Raw genomic sequence first — 15,933 nt, 5'->3', positions numbered from 1 at the left:
CGCCCGGCACCCCACGCCCCCTGGGGCCCGTCGCACCCGCCTTGCTCGGGGCCCGGGGGAGGGGGCTCCGAGACTGGGGAAGGGCGCACCGGGCAGAGTTCGCGGCCCGCCGGGCCTTCGGTACACGTCTTCCGCGGGAAGCTGGAAGCGCGATAAGGCCTTTGTCCCCTTCATCGGGCTCTTGGGCGACAGATAACTGTTACACATTGTGTCCTCTTGGTTTCTCCAAATCTGGTGTTTATTATCAGAAAAGGAAGCCGCTAGTGAGGTGGAGATTAGAAGGCGCTGTAACGATAGGAGACGTTCGCGGGGTGCTGTGCTGGGGCTCCCACGGCCTAGGTGTCCATTTCCCGGGAGTGGTGGGGTCGGCGTCGCCCCGAGAAGGTTAGGGTCGGCGTGGGCCGCAGGCCGCCATGGGCCGCAGGCCGCCGTGTGCACGTGTGTCAGTGTGTGCGTGTACGTGAGTACACGTCTGCTTGAGTGTATGTGCATTTTGTGTATACGTGAGTGTGTGCTCACGTATATATGTGTATAGAGTGTATATGTGTATTTCTGAATGTGTACGTGTGTCTGTATTTATATTGTGTGTAAGAACAGGGCTGTTGTAACAGACGGAAAAGCAGGTTTGGAGCCTTCAACGCATGTGAAACAGTTATTTCTCCGTGACCCGCCTTCCTTTTTAGAAACAAATCCTAGGCTGATTGAGAGTCCAACTAGGATGAGTTAAAAGATCTCCTGTCTCCAAATTAAACAGGAAGGGCAGAGTGGTCATTCAGTTAGAAATGTGAACTTTTGTCTAGATGTTTAAAAATTATGTAAACACAAAGCATTTGGGGCTCCAGTGTCTTTTTAACAGCCCCCTGGGACCCTGTGCCAGAATTGTGCTCCAAGCAAAAGGATTTATCTTTGACCACGTGTGTTGTGTGATTTAGGATTAAAACTGACTTTCTTTGGTAGTAAAAGATTGCAGTCATACCAGTAGTCTAAGTGCTTTTTGATAGTGTCTGTGCTGTCTGAAACTAAAGCTTTGTTTCTCTGGTTTGCTAGTGGTGGTTTTTAAGCTCTTTCAACTGTGGATTGTGGCTTTTAATGATTTCCTTTGAGACGGGGTTGTGATACCTACATTGGTTGGTTTTTTTTTTTTAGCTGCATTGGGTCTCCATTGCTGCGCGCGGGCTTTCTCTAGTTTCCGCAATCAGGGGCTACTCTTACTTGTGGTGCGTGGGCTTCTCATTGCGGTGTCTTGTTGTGGAGCACAGGCTCTAGGCGCTCAGGCTTCAGGAGTTGTGGCACGCAGGCTCAGTAGTTGTGGCTCGCAGGCTTTAGACTGCAGGCTCAGTAGTTGTGTTGCACGGGCTTAGTTGCTCCGTGGCATTTGGGATCTTCCCGGACCAGGGCTCGAGCCCGTGTCCCCTGCATTGGCAGGCAGATTCTTAAACACTGTGCCACCAGGAAAGCCCCCCTACATTGGTTTTTAACGTGTCGTATCTTTTTTGAGATATGAACCACCTCTGAGACTTTGGTTTCCTGTTTTAAGCGTGTGTTCAAATCCCATCCTAAAAATGTTTTTCCAGCTATGACAAAGGGAAAGCAGGGCCCTATAAGATGTCATTGTCCACAGGGCACTCAGTAGGCTCTGGGGTGCTGGTGTTCATGGGGTTTCAGTCCCTGGTGGCCGGTTTCATGAGGTCTCAGTCCTCTGTTCGTGTTGGTAAACACTGGTAGTGTCGTACTCCCCTCTTGAAGCGGATTCCTGTGTGTGTACGGATGAATCACTTTATAAAAGCAGAAGGTGCCGATTATTCTGGCGGGGCAGCGAGCTAAAGCTAGAACCAAAATACCTTTTTTAAGAGAGACTTTTTGTCAAGCCAGAAACCCCTTTGATGAGATGCAGGGGCTGGGAATTGACCAGCTGTGTGACCTTGGCCAGAATCCTCTCTCCTCCTGGTTTTCCCTTTTGGGGTGGAAGGCAGGTTACCTGTCTCATGGGCTCGTTTGGAGGGTTCCATGAGGTCCCATGTGAAGCGCCCAGGAGATGTTCTATGAGTGCTGTCTTGGCCCTGTCCTCTCTGGCTTTCCATAGAGGAGTGCTAACTTTGTTTTTGGCTGCAATGCTGGGCTTGTAGGATCTTAGTTCCCCGACCAGGGATGGAACCCCGGCCCCTGACAGTGAGAACGCCAAGTCCTAACCACAGGACCGCCAGAGAATTCCCTAGGAGTACTAACTTAAGCAAGGCACGTTGTCAGGGAGTGACATATTTATGTTTTGGAGTTTTGGTGTTTTCTAAGTTGATTTTTGAATGTGTAGTTACTTGGAGCTGGCTTTTTTTTTGTTGTTCTGTTCATCCGTGGGAAATTGGAGAATTTTGCCTGACATTTAATAATGAGGTTATAATGAGGAACCTTGGGGCCATTGCTTCCATGTTTCAGAAACAATCATGGTGTCTAGTTTTTTTTTTTATAAATTTATTTATTTTATTTTATTATTTACTTTTGGCCGCATTGGGTCTTTGTTGCTGTGCGCGGGCTTTCTCTAGTTGCAGCGAGCAGGGGCTACTCTTCGTTGTGGTGCACAGGCTTCTCATTGCGGTGCCTTCTCATTGCGGAGCACGGGCTCTAGGCACGTGGGCTTCAGTAGTTGTGGCACACAGGCTCAGTAGTTGTGGCTCGCGGGCTCTAGAGCACAGGCTCAGTAGTTGTGGCACATGGGCTTAGTTGCTCCACGGTATGTGGGATCTTCCTGGACCAGGACTTGAACCCATGTCTCCTGCATTGGCAGGTGGATTCTTAACCATTGCGCCACCAGGGAAGCCCATGGTGTCTAGTTTTACCTGGTACATCCCCTGTGTCACTGCTGAACTTAACTTCGCTCATATTCATTTAACTTTCTGTTCCTTTGCTGCTTTCAAATTTATGCCTGACACTGATGCACAAGTCCTGTGAAATCTAACAAGTAAGCCTTTTGCCTTGTTAGTATCCCTAAATCTAATATTTAGTGCAGTCCTGAAAAAGCAGCCCCTTAAAGCTGTGTTTGCATTTCTTTTGTAAGACGTTGTGTTTTGTTTTGAACTCTTTGAGCTTAGAGACTTTGTGTTTATCTTTTAGAGATAAAGATGTTGATTGTTTTTTATTCTTTATCCTATTTAAAGGGACATACTTCTTGTAATTAAATTTTCTGATATAGTATTTGCAGTTCCTTCTCCAAAGTCTCACTGGGTTATTTTAAAATTCTTCTTGCTCCAAGGACTTGTAGAAGAAGTTTAAAAGTGTGAAGAATGTAAAATAGACCTTTTTACTTTCAGAAAGGAAGGTGTTCATAGGCTGGAGGGCGAGTGGGTGGCCTCACTGCGCTCGTAGCTGGGTGCTGCAGGTGTGCAGTGCGAAAAACGGTCTTTCCCTTTTATTTAATTATAAAGCCATAGTTTTGGGAAAAGTTTAAATTTATCCTTTACCATCTTTTCTACGTATAAGTGACAAAGTGCTGTGGCATATGCTTATTTATTTATTGAGACTTAATTCGTATATCATGAAATTCACTCCTCTGAAGTGTATAATTCAGTGGTTTCTAGTATATTCACAGAGCTGTGCAGCCATCACCACTGTCAGATTCCAGAACATTTTCATCACCCCTAAGAGAAACCTGTACCTATTTGCAGTCACTTCCATTCACCCTCCCCCACCGGTGGCAACCACTAATCCACTTTCTGTCTGTGGATTTGCCTGTTGTGGGCATTTCATGGAAATGGGATCACACACTAGGTGGCTTTTTGCGGTTGGCTGCTTTCACTTAGCTTCCTGTTCTCAAGGTTCACTCATGTTCTGTGTAGCCTGTGTCAGCACTTCACTCCTTTCAGGTTGAATAATTTCTGTTGTGTGGCTCTACCCCGTTTTGTCTGTCCATCCATCAGTTGATGGGTTTGTGAGTTGTCTCCGGTGCTTGCTTCTAGACTTTTTCATTCACGGCTAGTAGGCTCGTGTCTTAATCCCTTCCACCTAACGCTTGCTCAGTCGTCTCCGGAGCGTCGCCCACACACGGCCGTCCGGAGGGACCTGGCTCTCACGTTAAGAGTCCACCCGGCGGATTGCTGGGCGTCGGCGCGGCGCCCGGCAGGTCTGTCCCTGGCCTCCCAGAGGAACTGCAGTGAGAGGTGGCGGAGGCCACTCTGCTCTCAGGACTGATGGTCAGCTCCGTGGTCACGCTGTGAGCCCCTCCTGCCCTCCCGTTCCGGAATCCTCGTGATCAGGATCCTCACGGACCTATTTCCAGAGGGCGTCGAGACTGTGTCTAAAGTGCTTAGTGCAGGAGTGTGGTGGGTGGTGGCCCTTCTCTGGGTGTGTGTCCTCCTCTGGGGGCTGAGTGCCCGAGAAACTTGGGGTCCACGCAGATACGGTGAACAAACCTGCTAATAATCTCTTGCCCAAGGCAGGCGAGAGCTTGCTTTGTCTCGTTGCTTTTCGTAAGCTGTTGGAAATCGTTGCAGTTCAGAGGTGAGACACCTGGTGGTTTGTCACGTGCTGTAGAAATGGCTTCCTCTGGTTTCTCCTTTAACCCTAAACCCTGGACTGTTGGAGCTGAAAGTCGTCTGAAACCACAAGAAGAGACTTTGCCTGGAGCTGCTGTTGTTCCCACTCAGGTTAAAGGAAGAGCTGTGCCTGGAAGGCCAGTGCGGCTCCCTGTTCACACTTGTTCCAGGCAGCTGAGGTCCAAGGTCACCAGTCTCCACGCAAGTCTGGCTTCCTTCATCACACTGCAGGAGAGGGCGTCCTGAGAGAGCTTGGAGTGGTTTTTTTTTGGCCAGCTTTTATAGGTCCCAAAGAGTGTCCTCTTTTTGTAGTGAAGTACATGATAAGGAATTGAGACATCCTGGGGTACAGTTTTAATTGCTTTTCTGCTGCTGGTGTGTTCATTGAAAATGAAGACCCCTCACCTGTCCTTGGAGTCGCAGTCCTGCTGTTTTTCTCCTGTATAATGGCTCAGATTGTGTGGCACTTTAATGACTGTCTTTTGCCCTCAGGTTAATTTAAGGCTGTTTACTTTGACACGAGCTAGTTAGCATTTGCTTTATTTAACTCAGCAAACATTTTTGAGTTCCTGTTCCACCTGTGTTCTGGAGTATAGTTGTAGAAGCTGGAAGTGTCATGTCATATTAGGGTGTGATGAGCGATGGGGTAGCATTACTGATACAAGTTAGAACGTAATTGCAGATGAACATCAACATTAGCCTCGTTTCTGCAGTTTTTGAAGTTCATTGTTCACTTAGTCTTTATTGTGCCCATCTTTCTTCTCAGTCCTGTATACTTTATTTACCTTCCTTTTGGATTGAGGACGTTTTGGATTAGTATACGTATTTTCCCAACAAATTCACTTCCGAGTTTTACAACTTGAAAGGAAGCTAGGAGAAGGGACCCGAGCTGGTACATCCTTTCTGTTTGCTAAATCGTTGACTGCTGACCTCCTTAGAGGCTGTTAGTAAATCAGAGGAAAAATTTTATCACATCTAGGAAAAACAGTCTCTACTTCAGTATTCTTTTTACTTTTCCTGCCTTAGATGGATTGGATTTTAGAAAAAAAGATCCTTTGGGTATCTTTTTTTTTTTTGAGAACCCTCCTCAGAACACTACTTGTCTCATTAGTTTGAGTAGGAACTGTTGCCCCAAGTTCACTAACTGGTTTACAGATTATTGAAGGGTTTCTGATGTTTGACTTTACCCTTGACATATACAGTTTAGAAATCAGTTTCAACCAGGCAGCTTTTCTCCAGTCTCTGTAGCGGTTTTGTGGGAGCCTCCCTATTTATAATAGCCACTCTATTTTATAGCTGCCCTGTGAGACCTAACATATTATAGCAGCGTTTCCTGTCAAAAGCGAAAAGCAATTATCAAGAACTAATAAAATATTTGGTTAATTCTTAAGCAGTCTGTTTTGTTTTGGGTTAGAAGGCCTGACGTTATTTAGAGTGAAGAGAAGACAAAGGCAAGACCCACTATCTTTCAAGTAATTGCTCATTTCACATAATCTCTTTGGCACAGTATATGGCCAGGACCTCAGAGGCAGGGCCAGTGGACGCGCCTCTGGGGGTTGGAGCTTCGGGTGGACGTTTTGGGGTAGAGGTTGCCTTTCTGTCCCAGGCAGTCCCTCTGTCTCTGTTCTGGTCACATCTGCCTGTTTCCTCAGGGACATCGTTAGGTCACGTGCTGCGCTTTGCTATTTCCTGACCTCCCCACCTCCCCACAGCAACCTTTGACCTCCACTGTTTTCCCACTTGGAGCATCAGCCCTTTCGTGGAAACAGCGAGACCCTTCCTTCCACGTGTCCCCTCCGTCATCCGCTCACTTCTTGGTTCCTTTGTGACCAAGTCCTGCCCCAGAGCAGTCAGCAGGCCTGCGCTCCAGGGAGAGCCCATTTTTAACAGTTTGGTGTGAATCCTTCTGATGTTCTAATGCCTATATAAATGTATACTTATGTATTCTTTGAAAACATCATATATACATAATTAAATACAAATAGGATCTCCCATACATGCTATTCTGCCCGTGTGTGCGTGCGCGCGCGCACACACACACACACACGCACACGCACACGCACACGCACACGCACACACACACAAACCCAGTGGTAGAGAATACAGCCAGCCTCCTGGAACCTGGCTTCTGCCCCCAGCCTCTTCAACTAGAACAGTTTTTATTAAAGGGAACCCAATAAATCTTTTAAATTAAAAATATTTTAATAGATAATGAGAAGTAAAAAGAAAATTGAAAAGCTACAAAAGAATATTCAACGAAACATCCCCTTCTTGCCCCTCCCCCATCCCCCATGCAATCAGGGGAGGACACACAGGACGTTTCAAGGTTCCTTTCCTTTACCTGGTTGTTGATACCTTTTATATCACATTAAAAAGACAAGTTTTTGGTTTTTTGTTTTTTTTTACCCAGGAACCCATGCAGTTCCGTTCCCCTCTTTATTCCTTGTAGAACCTTCTAGAAAGACTCTCTGTGTTTACAAATAGGTAACTGGTGTCTTGCTGCACACACAGGTCTGTCCCTTGTTTGCTTCTCTCGGCGACTTTCTTGATGAGCACTCTCATGTCAGTCCACAGAGCTGCTTCATTCTATTTCGTGGCTGCCCTGTGTGTCTCTACTGATGAGCACTGTTCCCATCTTACTGTTACAGACAACGTGTGTCACTTCCATATCATGTACACGTCACCTGCATATGGCCTTTCACATGTTGGTAAGTGTGTCTCCAGAGCAGAAGCCTGGACGTGGCGTTGGTGGCAGGTCACATGGTCTGCGCTTATGTAGTTATTTGGGGTGTCGCCGAGCTGCACCTTGTGGGACCTCCACAGCGTGTGTGAGCACCTGTCTGCGTCCCTCCCCTCCTGCGAGGCGTCAGCGCACCGCTGGCTGCTGCCGGACACTTAGGCGAGGAATGCTGCTCAGTGCAGGGACATGTTTGCAGGTGATCCATTTTATTTATCTTTGTTGAGCTCTCCGTATCCTTTGCCCCTTTCTGTTGGGTTGTTGATCTTTTCTTTATTGTTTTTTAGGAACTCTTTAAGTTTCAAGGAAATTGTCCTTTTGTCTTTAGTGGAAGTTGTAGGTATTTGTTTTCCAGGTTTGGGTTTTTTCCAAAAGACTTTACTGTGCAGTTCTTGTTGTTTGTTTGTTTGTTTTTAATGTCATTCTTACCAGTCTCGTTTGGCTTCTGGGTGTTGTGTCCCAATTAGAAATGCAGTGTACACAATGTGTCGTGCCTAGTACTAGACATATGCATAGATTGTGCTCATACACACATCATGCATTATACATGATAACCGTTCCCGGTGGTGTCTCCTTACGAAACTCGTGTGGTTTCTCATTTTACATTTAACAGATCCATCTGGAGTTTATTTGGTGTAAGGTACAAAGCTGAGTCTATATTTTCCAGATGACCACCTAGTTGTCCCAGTGCCATTTGTTGAATGATGCATCCTTTCCCTCTCAGAGTTGAAGTGCTGTCTCTTACGGTATGGCGTGTTTCCCAAGTATGTTTCGGTTTACTTCTAGACTCTCTATTGGGTCTCTCTGATGTCTCTATCTTGATGACCTCTTATTTGCCAGATTCGTTGGCTACTTTTCAGCCCTTATCCTTCTCATCTCTCATTTGTTCTGTGGGTTCCCTGCGCAGTGAAATTCCCCAGGGGATGGTGTTATTTATTTTATTTTTTTTTTAAACAAATGGGGCTGCTGAGATGCTGGGTTAAAGGGTCTGGGCGGGGCCTAGTCACCCGCTGCCTGGGAGCCGGGCCCCCTCCCTTACTTCTCTGGCGCCGCCGACTTCCTCCTGCTTCTATGAGCGTTTGTTTTCCGTTTCTCTCCTGCCCTTTTGATGATGGTATTCCTCAGGCTTCTCTCCTCCTCTCTCTTCTCTTGTTACTTTATAATTCATGACATATTCAGCTGTGATTTTGCCACTCTCTCTGGTTACCCCCAAATCTCTAACTAACTGGGACTGAGCTGCAGCTGGGTGTCCCAGGGAGCTCAGCGTGTCCAGAGGCAGGGTCCTCTCTTCCCACCCTTTACTGCTGCGCCCTTGTCCTGATCCCCAGCCAGGCGCCCACGCCTGCTTTCTCGTTTTCAACCAGCTTGTTCTCGGGTCCCAAGCATCTCCACAGACTTACTGTTCTCCATCGGCCCTGCCGCAGCCCGGGTCAGCGTTGGTTCTGTCTGTCTGTCCCTTGCTCTCTCCCCACCTCACCTCTCCCTAACACACTTGGCATGATGGTTACATCTGTGGGACACTCCTTAGTAGGTGGATTTGGGGTGGTTTATCAGGGATTCAGGGTACAGATTAAAGCCATCTTCTGGGGACAAGCACAGCCCTAGCCCCACACGGCCCCGCCTCATCCCAAGTCAAGAAGCAGACGGGAATGTGAGTGAGTGACGACCTCTTTGTAGAATTAACTGATGCCATTGTTTTAAGTCTACAAGAGGCAACTTTATAACTTCTCTCTTTTGTTTGTTGATTAAATTTAAAACAGAAATTTCGGTACCTTAACTCCTTTTAGAAATAACAGTGACATGTTCAGGTGCCGACCTTTAACCTGGTTGTAGTCTAGTACCACACCTACTTGTCTCCCTGGCCTGGGTCTGTGTACTGTAGCACCCCGTAGTCCCCCTGGGCCCCTCTGAGCCTCTAACGGCAGTTCCCAGGGTGGCACAGGAACGGTCCTGGTAAGATGCCCGTAGGAGGGTTGTTCTCTGGCACGTAGCTCTCAGCATGGTGTGCTGCGTCCTTTGTGATCTGCCCCTTGCCTGGCTATATTCAGCTTTTATATTGCTCCTGTTCACTGTGTTGCCTCGTTGCCCTGAGCCTTTGCAGATGCTGTCCTCTCAGATGGGACACCTGCTGGCAGGGGCACCCTAGCCCACACTTCCTGGTGCACACGTATTAAATAAGCCTTCTTCTGGCTCCTGCTGACCTAGTCCTTACCCTACTATGGTAGGGTTCTTTAAGTTTTCATCACCAAACTTTGCCTTATTGGAGGGCAGAGACTGTGTCTCTGTCTTTCAATCCCAGAGGCCAGCGGTCCCTGCCACCTAGTAGGAGCTGTGTCCTGAGAGTCTGTGAAAACCCAGTGGAAGGGACTTGTTGGTGTTTATGAAAGGCCCCCCCCAGTGAAAACCTTTTCTTCCTTAGTGCTTTTCTTCTCTGTGGCCTTAGTAGTAATATCTGTTACCATCTCACACTCTCCGTAGCCTTTATCCAATGGCTGTTTCTCTTACGCATTACACAGCCGTAGATTCTAGCGAAATTTTAACATCTGTATCCTACTTGGTTTTTTTTCAAAAGCCAGCATGCAAAAGCTTCTGTTGAGAGAAACTCTCTGAGTGGGATGGTTTGGCTTTATGTTACGCTGTGACAAAACTAAGTTTATGGACAAGTACACCCAGAGCTGGGGAGGAGGTGAGAGCTGGGGACAGGGCGTGTGGTCGTCCGGTGCTCTGGTGGGCTGGCCACTTGTGGAGCCGTGCATGTGGATCAAGTCGTCTTGGAGAGGTGGCTTAGAGCTCGTATCTCTAAACATAAGGCTCTTTCGCTGTTTTCCTTTAGTGTTTGCAGAATTGTAAATCATGGTAAGCCTAGATGTTTTTTAATGCGCTATAGAACGGCAGTAAACCGAGCGACTGTTATCATCCCAGTTGTTAGTTTGTATGTCTTTTATACTTTAAACATTGACACCAGATTCATCATAAGAAGGGAGCATTACAGCATCATTTCCTAGTTATTTGGGACTTTACATAAGAACTTCAGTAGAATTACTAGAAAGAAATTGTATCCTCAATTTTCTTACTGATTCACAGTGAATCTAATTAAAACATGTATATGTAGGAACCACTTCTAGAAATATTATAGTCTAGGCTAGAAAAAATAACTGAAAAAGGAGGAGAGTTAATTTGTGGGGAAGAGAAACAGTCCCTTCTCCCATCACATTTGGGCATTTTAATAAAAATTAAAAGCTTGGGAATAATGGTAACAACCTAGCTATAATAAAGTCAATTAAATTAATGACATACTTTGAACGTACTGGGGGTTGAGGTTGTGTGGGAAGCGCTGGGTGGTGCGTGTACTCCACCTGGACGCAATTAAGTATTAAAGTACTCTCCGGAACTCCGCTCTTCCCTGTGGGAGGATGATCCTCCTGTCGCCAGCTTCCTGACAGAGCATGTTTCTGGTACGGGTACTTTGCAGGCTGGGATTTTTCTGAAAACACTTATTTTGTGTGGGTTTTTTCCTGTACTTTAAAGACTGGGTGTGAAGCTCGTGAACCAGTGTGCTGTTCATATTCGTGTTGGGGAGGCTGATTTACCAATCACAATGACTCTCTTTCTTTCAGAATTGTTAGGAAAGAGATGAGCAGAGGACAGGTAGCACGCACACAAGAGGGGTACGTGCCCTGTGCGGGGCACTCTGCGGGCTGCTTCTCGTGTGTGCGCGGTCTTCCCAGTGAGCCTGTGAGGGAGGTTCCATCCCATCCCGTCCTGTCCCCATTCTGGCAGCAAGGAGACAGACACAGGGCTTAAGGATGCGTAACTTCAGAGGTGACATGAGTAAGGGGCTGTGTGTATTATGTGACACCAAAATTATGTTAAAAGTGGTGGGGTTTTTTACTTCATCATTAAAAGTGAGAGGAAAATCCTGAAGAATATGAAATGAGAAGACAAAGGAGGCTAAGCTCTGTGGCTCGTGGAGTAGGAAGTGGGAGGCATTGGCAGTTGTATGAGCTGCGGGCGCCCAGCCACCTCTGGGCGGCTCTGATTGCTCCTCGGAACCTTTTGTCATAGTGATGTGGTTCTTCTTCCAGCCACCCCACCCCTACTCATTCATTTTTATTCTTTCAGTAGCCTGTCGTTGATATCCTCAGTATTACAGCTCAGTGTATGTATAGTTTAGTTTAAAGGTAAAACTTACATTCTGTGACTTGCACACTTTTTTTTTTCTGTTTTAACCTTTTTTTTTTTTTTCCGGTACGCGTGTCTCTCACTGTTGTGGCCTCTCCCACTGCAGAGCACAGGCTCCGGACGCGCAGGCTCAGCGGCCATGGCTCACGGGCCCAGCCGCTCCACGGCACGTGGGATCTTCCCGGACCGGGGCACGAACCCGTGTCCCCTGCATCGGCAGGCGGACTCTCAACCACTGCGCCACCAGGGAAGCCCTAACCATTTTTTAATTTAATTTAACTGATTTATTTTTTATCATCTTTACTGGAGTATAGTTGCTTTACAATGCTGTGTTAGTTTCTGCTGTATAACAAAGTGGATCAGCTATACGTATACATATATCCTCATATCCCCACCCTCTTGCGTCTCCCTCCCACCCTCCCTATTCCACCCCTCTAGGTAGTCACAAAGCACTGAGCTGATCTCCCTGTGCTATGCGGCTGCTTCCCACTAGCTAGGTATTTTATATTTGCTAACCATTTTTTAAAATTATAGTTAATGGACAATGTTTTGTTAGTTTCAGGTGTACAGCATAGCGATTCACTTATACATACATATATTCTTTTTCAGATTCTTTTCCATTATAGATTATTACAAGATACTGAACATAGTTCCCTGTGCTATACAGTAGGCCCTTGTTGTTTACCTATTTTATATATAGTAGTGTGTGTATGTTAATCCCAACCTCCTAGTTTATCTATACCGTCCCCCTGTCCCCCCGCCCCGCTATCCCCTTTGGTAATCATAAGTCTATTTCTGTTTTGTAAGTAAGTTCGTTTGTACCATTTTTTAGATTCCACATATAAGTGATATCATACGATGTTTGTCTTTCTTTGTCTGACTTCACTTAGTATGATAATCTCTGGGTCCACCATGTTGCTGCACGTGGCATTATTTCATTCTTTTTATGGCTGAGTAATACTCCATTGTGTGTGTGTACCGTATCTTCTTTACCCATTCATCTGTTGGTGGACATTCCATGTCTTGGGTATTGTAAATAGTGCTGCTATGAACATTGGGGTGCGTGTATCTTTTTGAATTAGAGTCTTCATCTTTTCTGGGTATATGCCCAGGAGTGGGATTGCTGGATCATATGATAGCTCTGTTTTTAGTTTTTAAGGAACCTCCATACCGTTCTGCATAGTGGCTGCACCAATTTACATTCCCACCAACAGTGTAGGAGGGTTCCCTTTTCTCCACACCCTCTCCAGCATTTGGTGTTTGTAGACTTTTTGATGATGACCATTCTGACGGGTGTGAGATGATACCTCATTGTAGTTTTGTTTTGCATTTCTCTAATAATTAGTGATGTGGAGCATCTTTTCATGTGTCCGTTGGCCATCTGTATATCTTCTTTGGAGAAATGCTTATTCAGGTTTTCTGCCCATTTTTTAAAAAAATAAATTTATTTATTTTTGGCTGTGTTGGGTCTTTGTTGCTTTACACGGGCTTTCTCTGAGTTGTGGCGAGCAGGGGCTACTCTTCGCTGTGGTGTGTGGGCTTCTCATTGCAGTGGCTTTCTTGTTGCGGAGCACGGGCTCTTAGGTGCACGGGCTCCAGTAGTTGTGGTGCACAGGCTTAGTTGCACAGCAGCATGTGGGATCTTCCCAGACCAGGGCTTGAACCTGTGTCCTCTGCATTTTCGGGTGGATTCTTAACCACTGCGCCATCAGGGGAGTCCTTCTGCCCATTTTTTTGATTCGGTCGTTTGCTTTTTGGATATTAAGCCACATGAGCTGTTTGTATATTTTGGAAATTCATCCCTCATTGGTCGCACTGTTTGCAAATATTTTCTTCCATTCCATAGGTTGTCTTTTCGTTTTGTTTATGGTTTTCTGTGCTGTGTAAAAAGCTTTTAAGTTTAATTAGATCCCATTTGTTTATTTTTGTTTTTATTTCCATTATTCTAGGAGACAAATCAAAAGAATACTGCTATGATTTACGTCAAAGAGTGTTTTGCCTATGTTTTCCTCTAGGAGTTTTATAGTATCTGGTCTTAACATTTAGGTCTTTAATCCATTTTGAGTTTATTTTTGTGTATGGTGTTAGAGAAAGTTCTAGTCTCATTCTTTCACGTGTAGCTGTCCAGTTTTCCCAGCACCACTTATTGAAGAGACTGTCTTTTCTCCATTGTATATTCTTGCCTCCTGACTGTAAGTGTGTGGGTTTATTTCTGGGCCTTTTGTTCTGTTCCGTTGATCTATATTTCTATTTTTGTGCTAATACCATTGCTGTTTTGTAGTATACTCTGAAGTCAGGGAGCGTGATTCCTCCAGCTGCATTCTTCTTTCTCAAGGTTGTTTTGGCTATTGAGGGTCTTTTTTGCTTCCATACAAATTAAAAAGTGTTTTGTTCTATTTCTGTGAAAAATGCCATTGATAATTTGATAGGGATTGCATTGATTCTGTAGATTGCCTTGGGTGGTGTGGTCATTTTAACAATGTTAATCCTTCCAATCTGAGAACATGGTATATGTTTCCACCTGTTTGTGTCGACTTCAGTTTCTTTCATCTTGTAATTTTCAGAGTACAGGTCTTTTGCCTCCTTTGGTAGGTTTATTCCTAGGTATTTTATTCTTTGTGATGAGATGGTGAATGGGATTGTTTCCTTAATTTCTCTTTCTGATCTTTCATTGTTAGTGTATAGAAATGCAACAGATTTCTGTGCATTAATTTTGTATCCAGCAACTTTACCAAATTCATTCATAAGCTCTAGCAGTTTCCTGGTGGCATCTTTAGGATTTTCTATGTATAGTATCCTGTCATCTGCAAAGAGTGACAGTTTTACTTCTTTTCCAATTTGGATTCCTTTTATTTCTTTTTTGTCTCTGATTGCCATGGCTAGGACTTCCAAAACTACACTGAATAAAAGTGGTGAGAGTGGGCATCCTTGTCTTACTCCTGATCTTAGAGGAAACGCTTTCAGCTTTTCACTGTTGAGAATGATGTTGGCTGTGGGTTTGTCATCTATGGTCTTTATTATGTTGAGGTATATTCCTTCTTTGCCCACTTTCTGAAGAGTTTCTATCATAAATGGATGTTGAATTTTATCAAAAACTTTTTCTTCATCTATTGAGATGATAATATGGTTTTTATTCTTCAATTTGTTAAGGTGGTATATCACAAAATGCACACACTTTAAGTGTATCATGTGAGTGAGTGAGTGTTTTTCACCACTTGAGTTTTGGTAAATGAATGAACCCCTACCAAGATACAGAACATTACTATCACCCCAGAAAATGTCCTCATTCTTTTTTGGGTCAGTTCCCACCTTTACTGCCACCAAACCCTGCTATCTCCTACCTCCTGCCTTTTTTCTTGTTTTTCTCTTCTATTTTTCCCCCGCCATTGATTAGTCCCACCTTCTCTGGAGCTTCGTTTAAGGGGACTCATAGACTCCATTTGAGCTGTGGGCTTGCTTCGTTGCGCGATTTTTAGCGGCTGGTCCAGGGGCTCCTGAAGTTTCACAGTCTGCCCTCCAGGGGTCCATGTGGAGACTGAGAGCCTTGCAGTTGTATTGTGCCCAGAAGGTTTCTCTGTCCTTCATGCTGTGGTTAAATACGTGTTGCTTCTATATAGGCTGTTTAGTCCTACAATATATTTTTTGCTTTAATAGGAGTATATATTTTTTAAGTTAAGATAAAATATAGTCTTTTACGTTTACCCACGTATTTGCCATTTCTTACAGAAGAACCGGTTTGTTACTATGTCCCTTCAGTCTGGAAATCTTTTCTTCAGCATGTTTTGGAGTGCAGGGCTGATGGCAAGAGATTCTCTGTTTTCTTTTATCCAAAAATGTTTTGTTTTGCCCTGTATTGTTAATGGGTGTTTTCACTGGATGTAGGATTCTTTGTTGACTGTTCTTTTTCTTCTAGCTTTTAAAAGCGTTGAGACATGTCTCCTGGCCATCATTCGGTTTATGGTTCTGTATCCAAAGTGCTCTTTCCCTCCGGCTGGTTTCAAGATCACCTCTGGCTTTGGTATTGGAGCAGCTTGACCGTGTTGTTTTCTTGAATTTATCTCGTTTGCTGTTCTTTGAACTTCCTGGATCTGTAAATTTATGTCTTTTACTAAATTGGGGAGATTTTCAGCCATAATTTCTCCACGGTTTTCCTGTCTCCATCTCTCTTTCCTTCTGGGACTCTAGCTGCAGGTATGTTAAACCTTTTGATATTATTCCACAGGTCCTGGAAGCTTTGTTCTTCTCCCCCCCCCCCCAAAATATTTCTCTCTCTCTGTGTTTTGGATTGGACGCTTTCTGCTGATCTGACTTGAAGTTCACTGACTTTTCTATTAATTCCAAACTGCTGTTAAGGCCATCCAGTGGATTTTTTATTTCAGAAATAGCACTTTTTGTTTTAGAATTTCCATAAAAATTTTTTTGTTATTTTAGGACGATTTTTAGAGCACTTTTAGGCTCCCAGAAAAATTGATCATGATCACCCGAAGTCCA

At 44.9% G+C, this 15,933-nt stretch overlaps 1 protein-coding gene across 2 annotated transcripts in view; it reads left to right on the top strand.

Annotated features, from left to right (window-relative positions):
- Window positions 1-15,933, top strand: part of ZCCHC14 (zinc finger CCHC-type containing 14) — a 58,055-nt gene that overhangs the window by 835 nt on the left and 41,287 nt on the right. The window lies entirely within an intron of this gene.

The sequence above is a fragment of the Globicephala melas genome, chromosome 19, assembly GCF_963455315.2.
Source record: "Globicephala melas chromosome 19, mGloMel1.2, whole genome shotgun sequence".
NCBI lineage: Eukaryota > Metazoa > Chordata > Mammalia > Artiodactyla > Delphinidae > Globicephala > Globicephala melas.
This window is presented reverse-complemented; position numbering and strand designations above follow the sequence as displayed.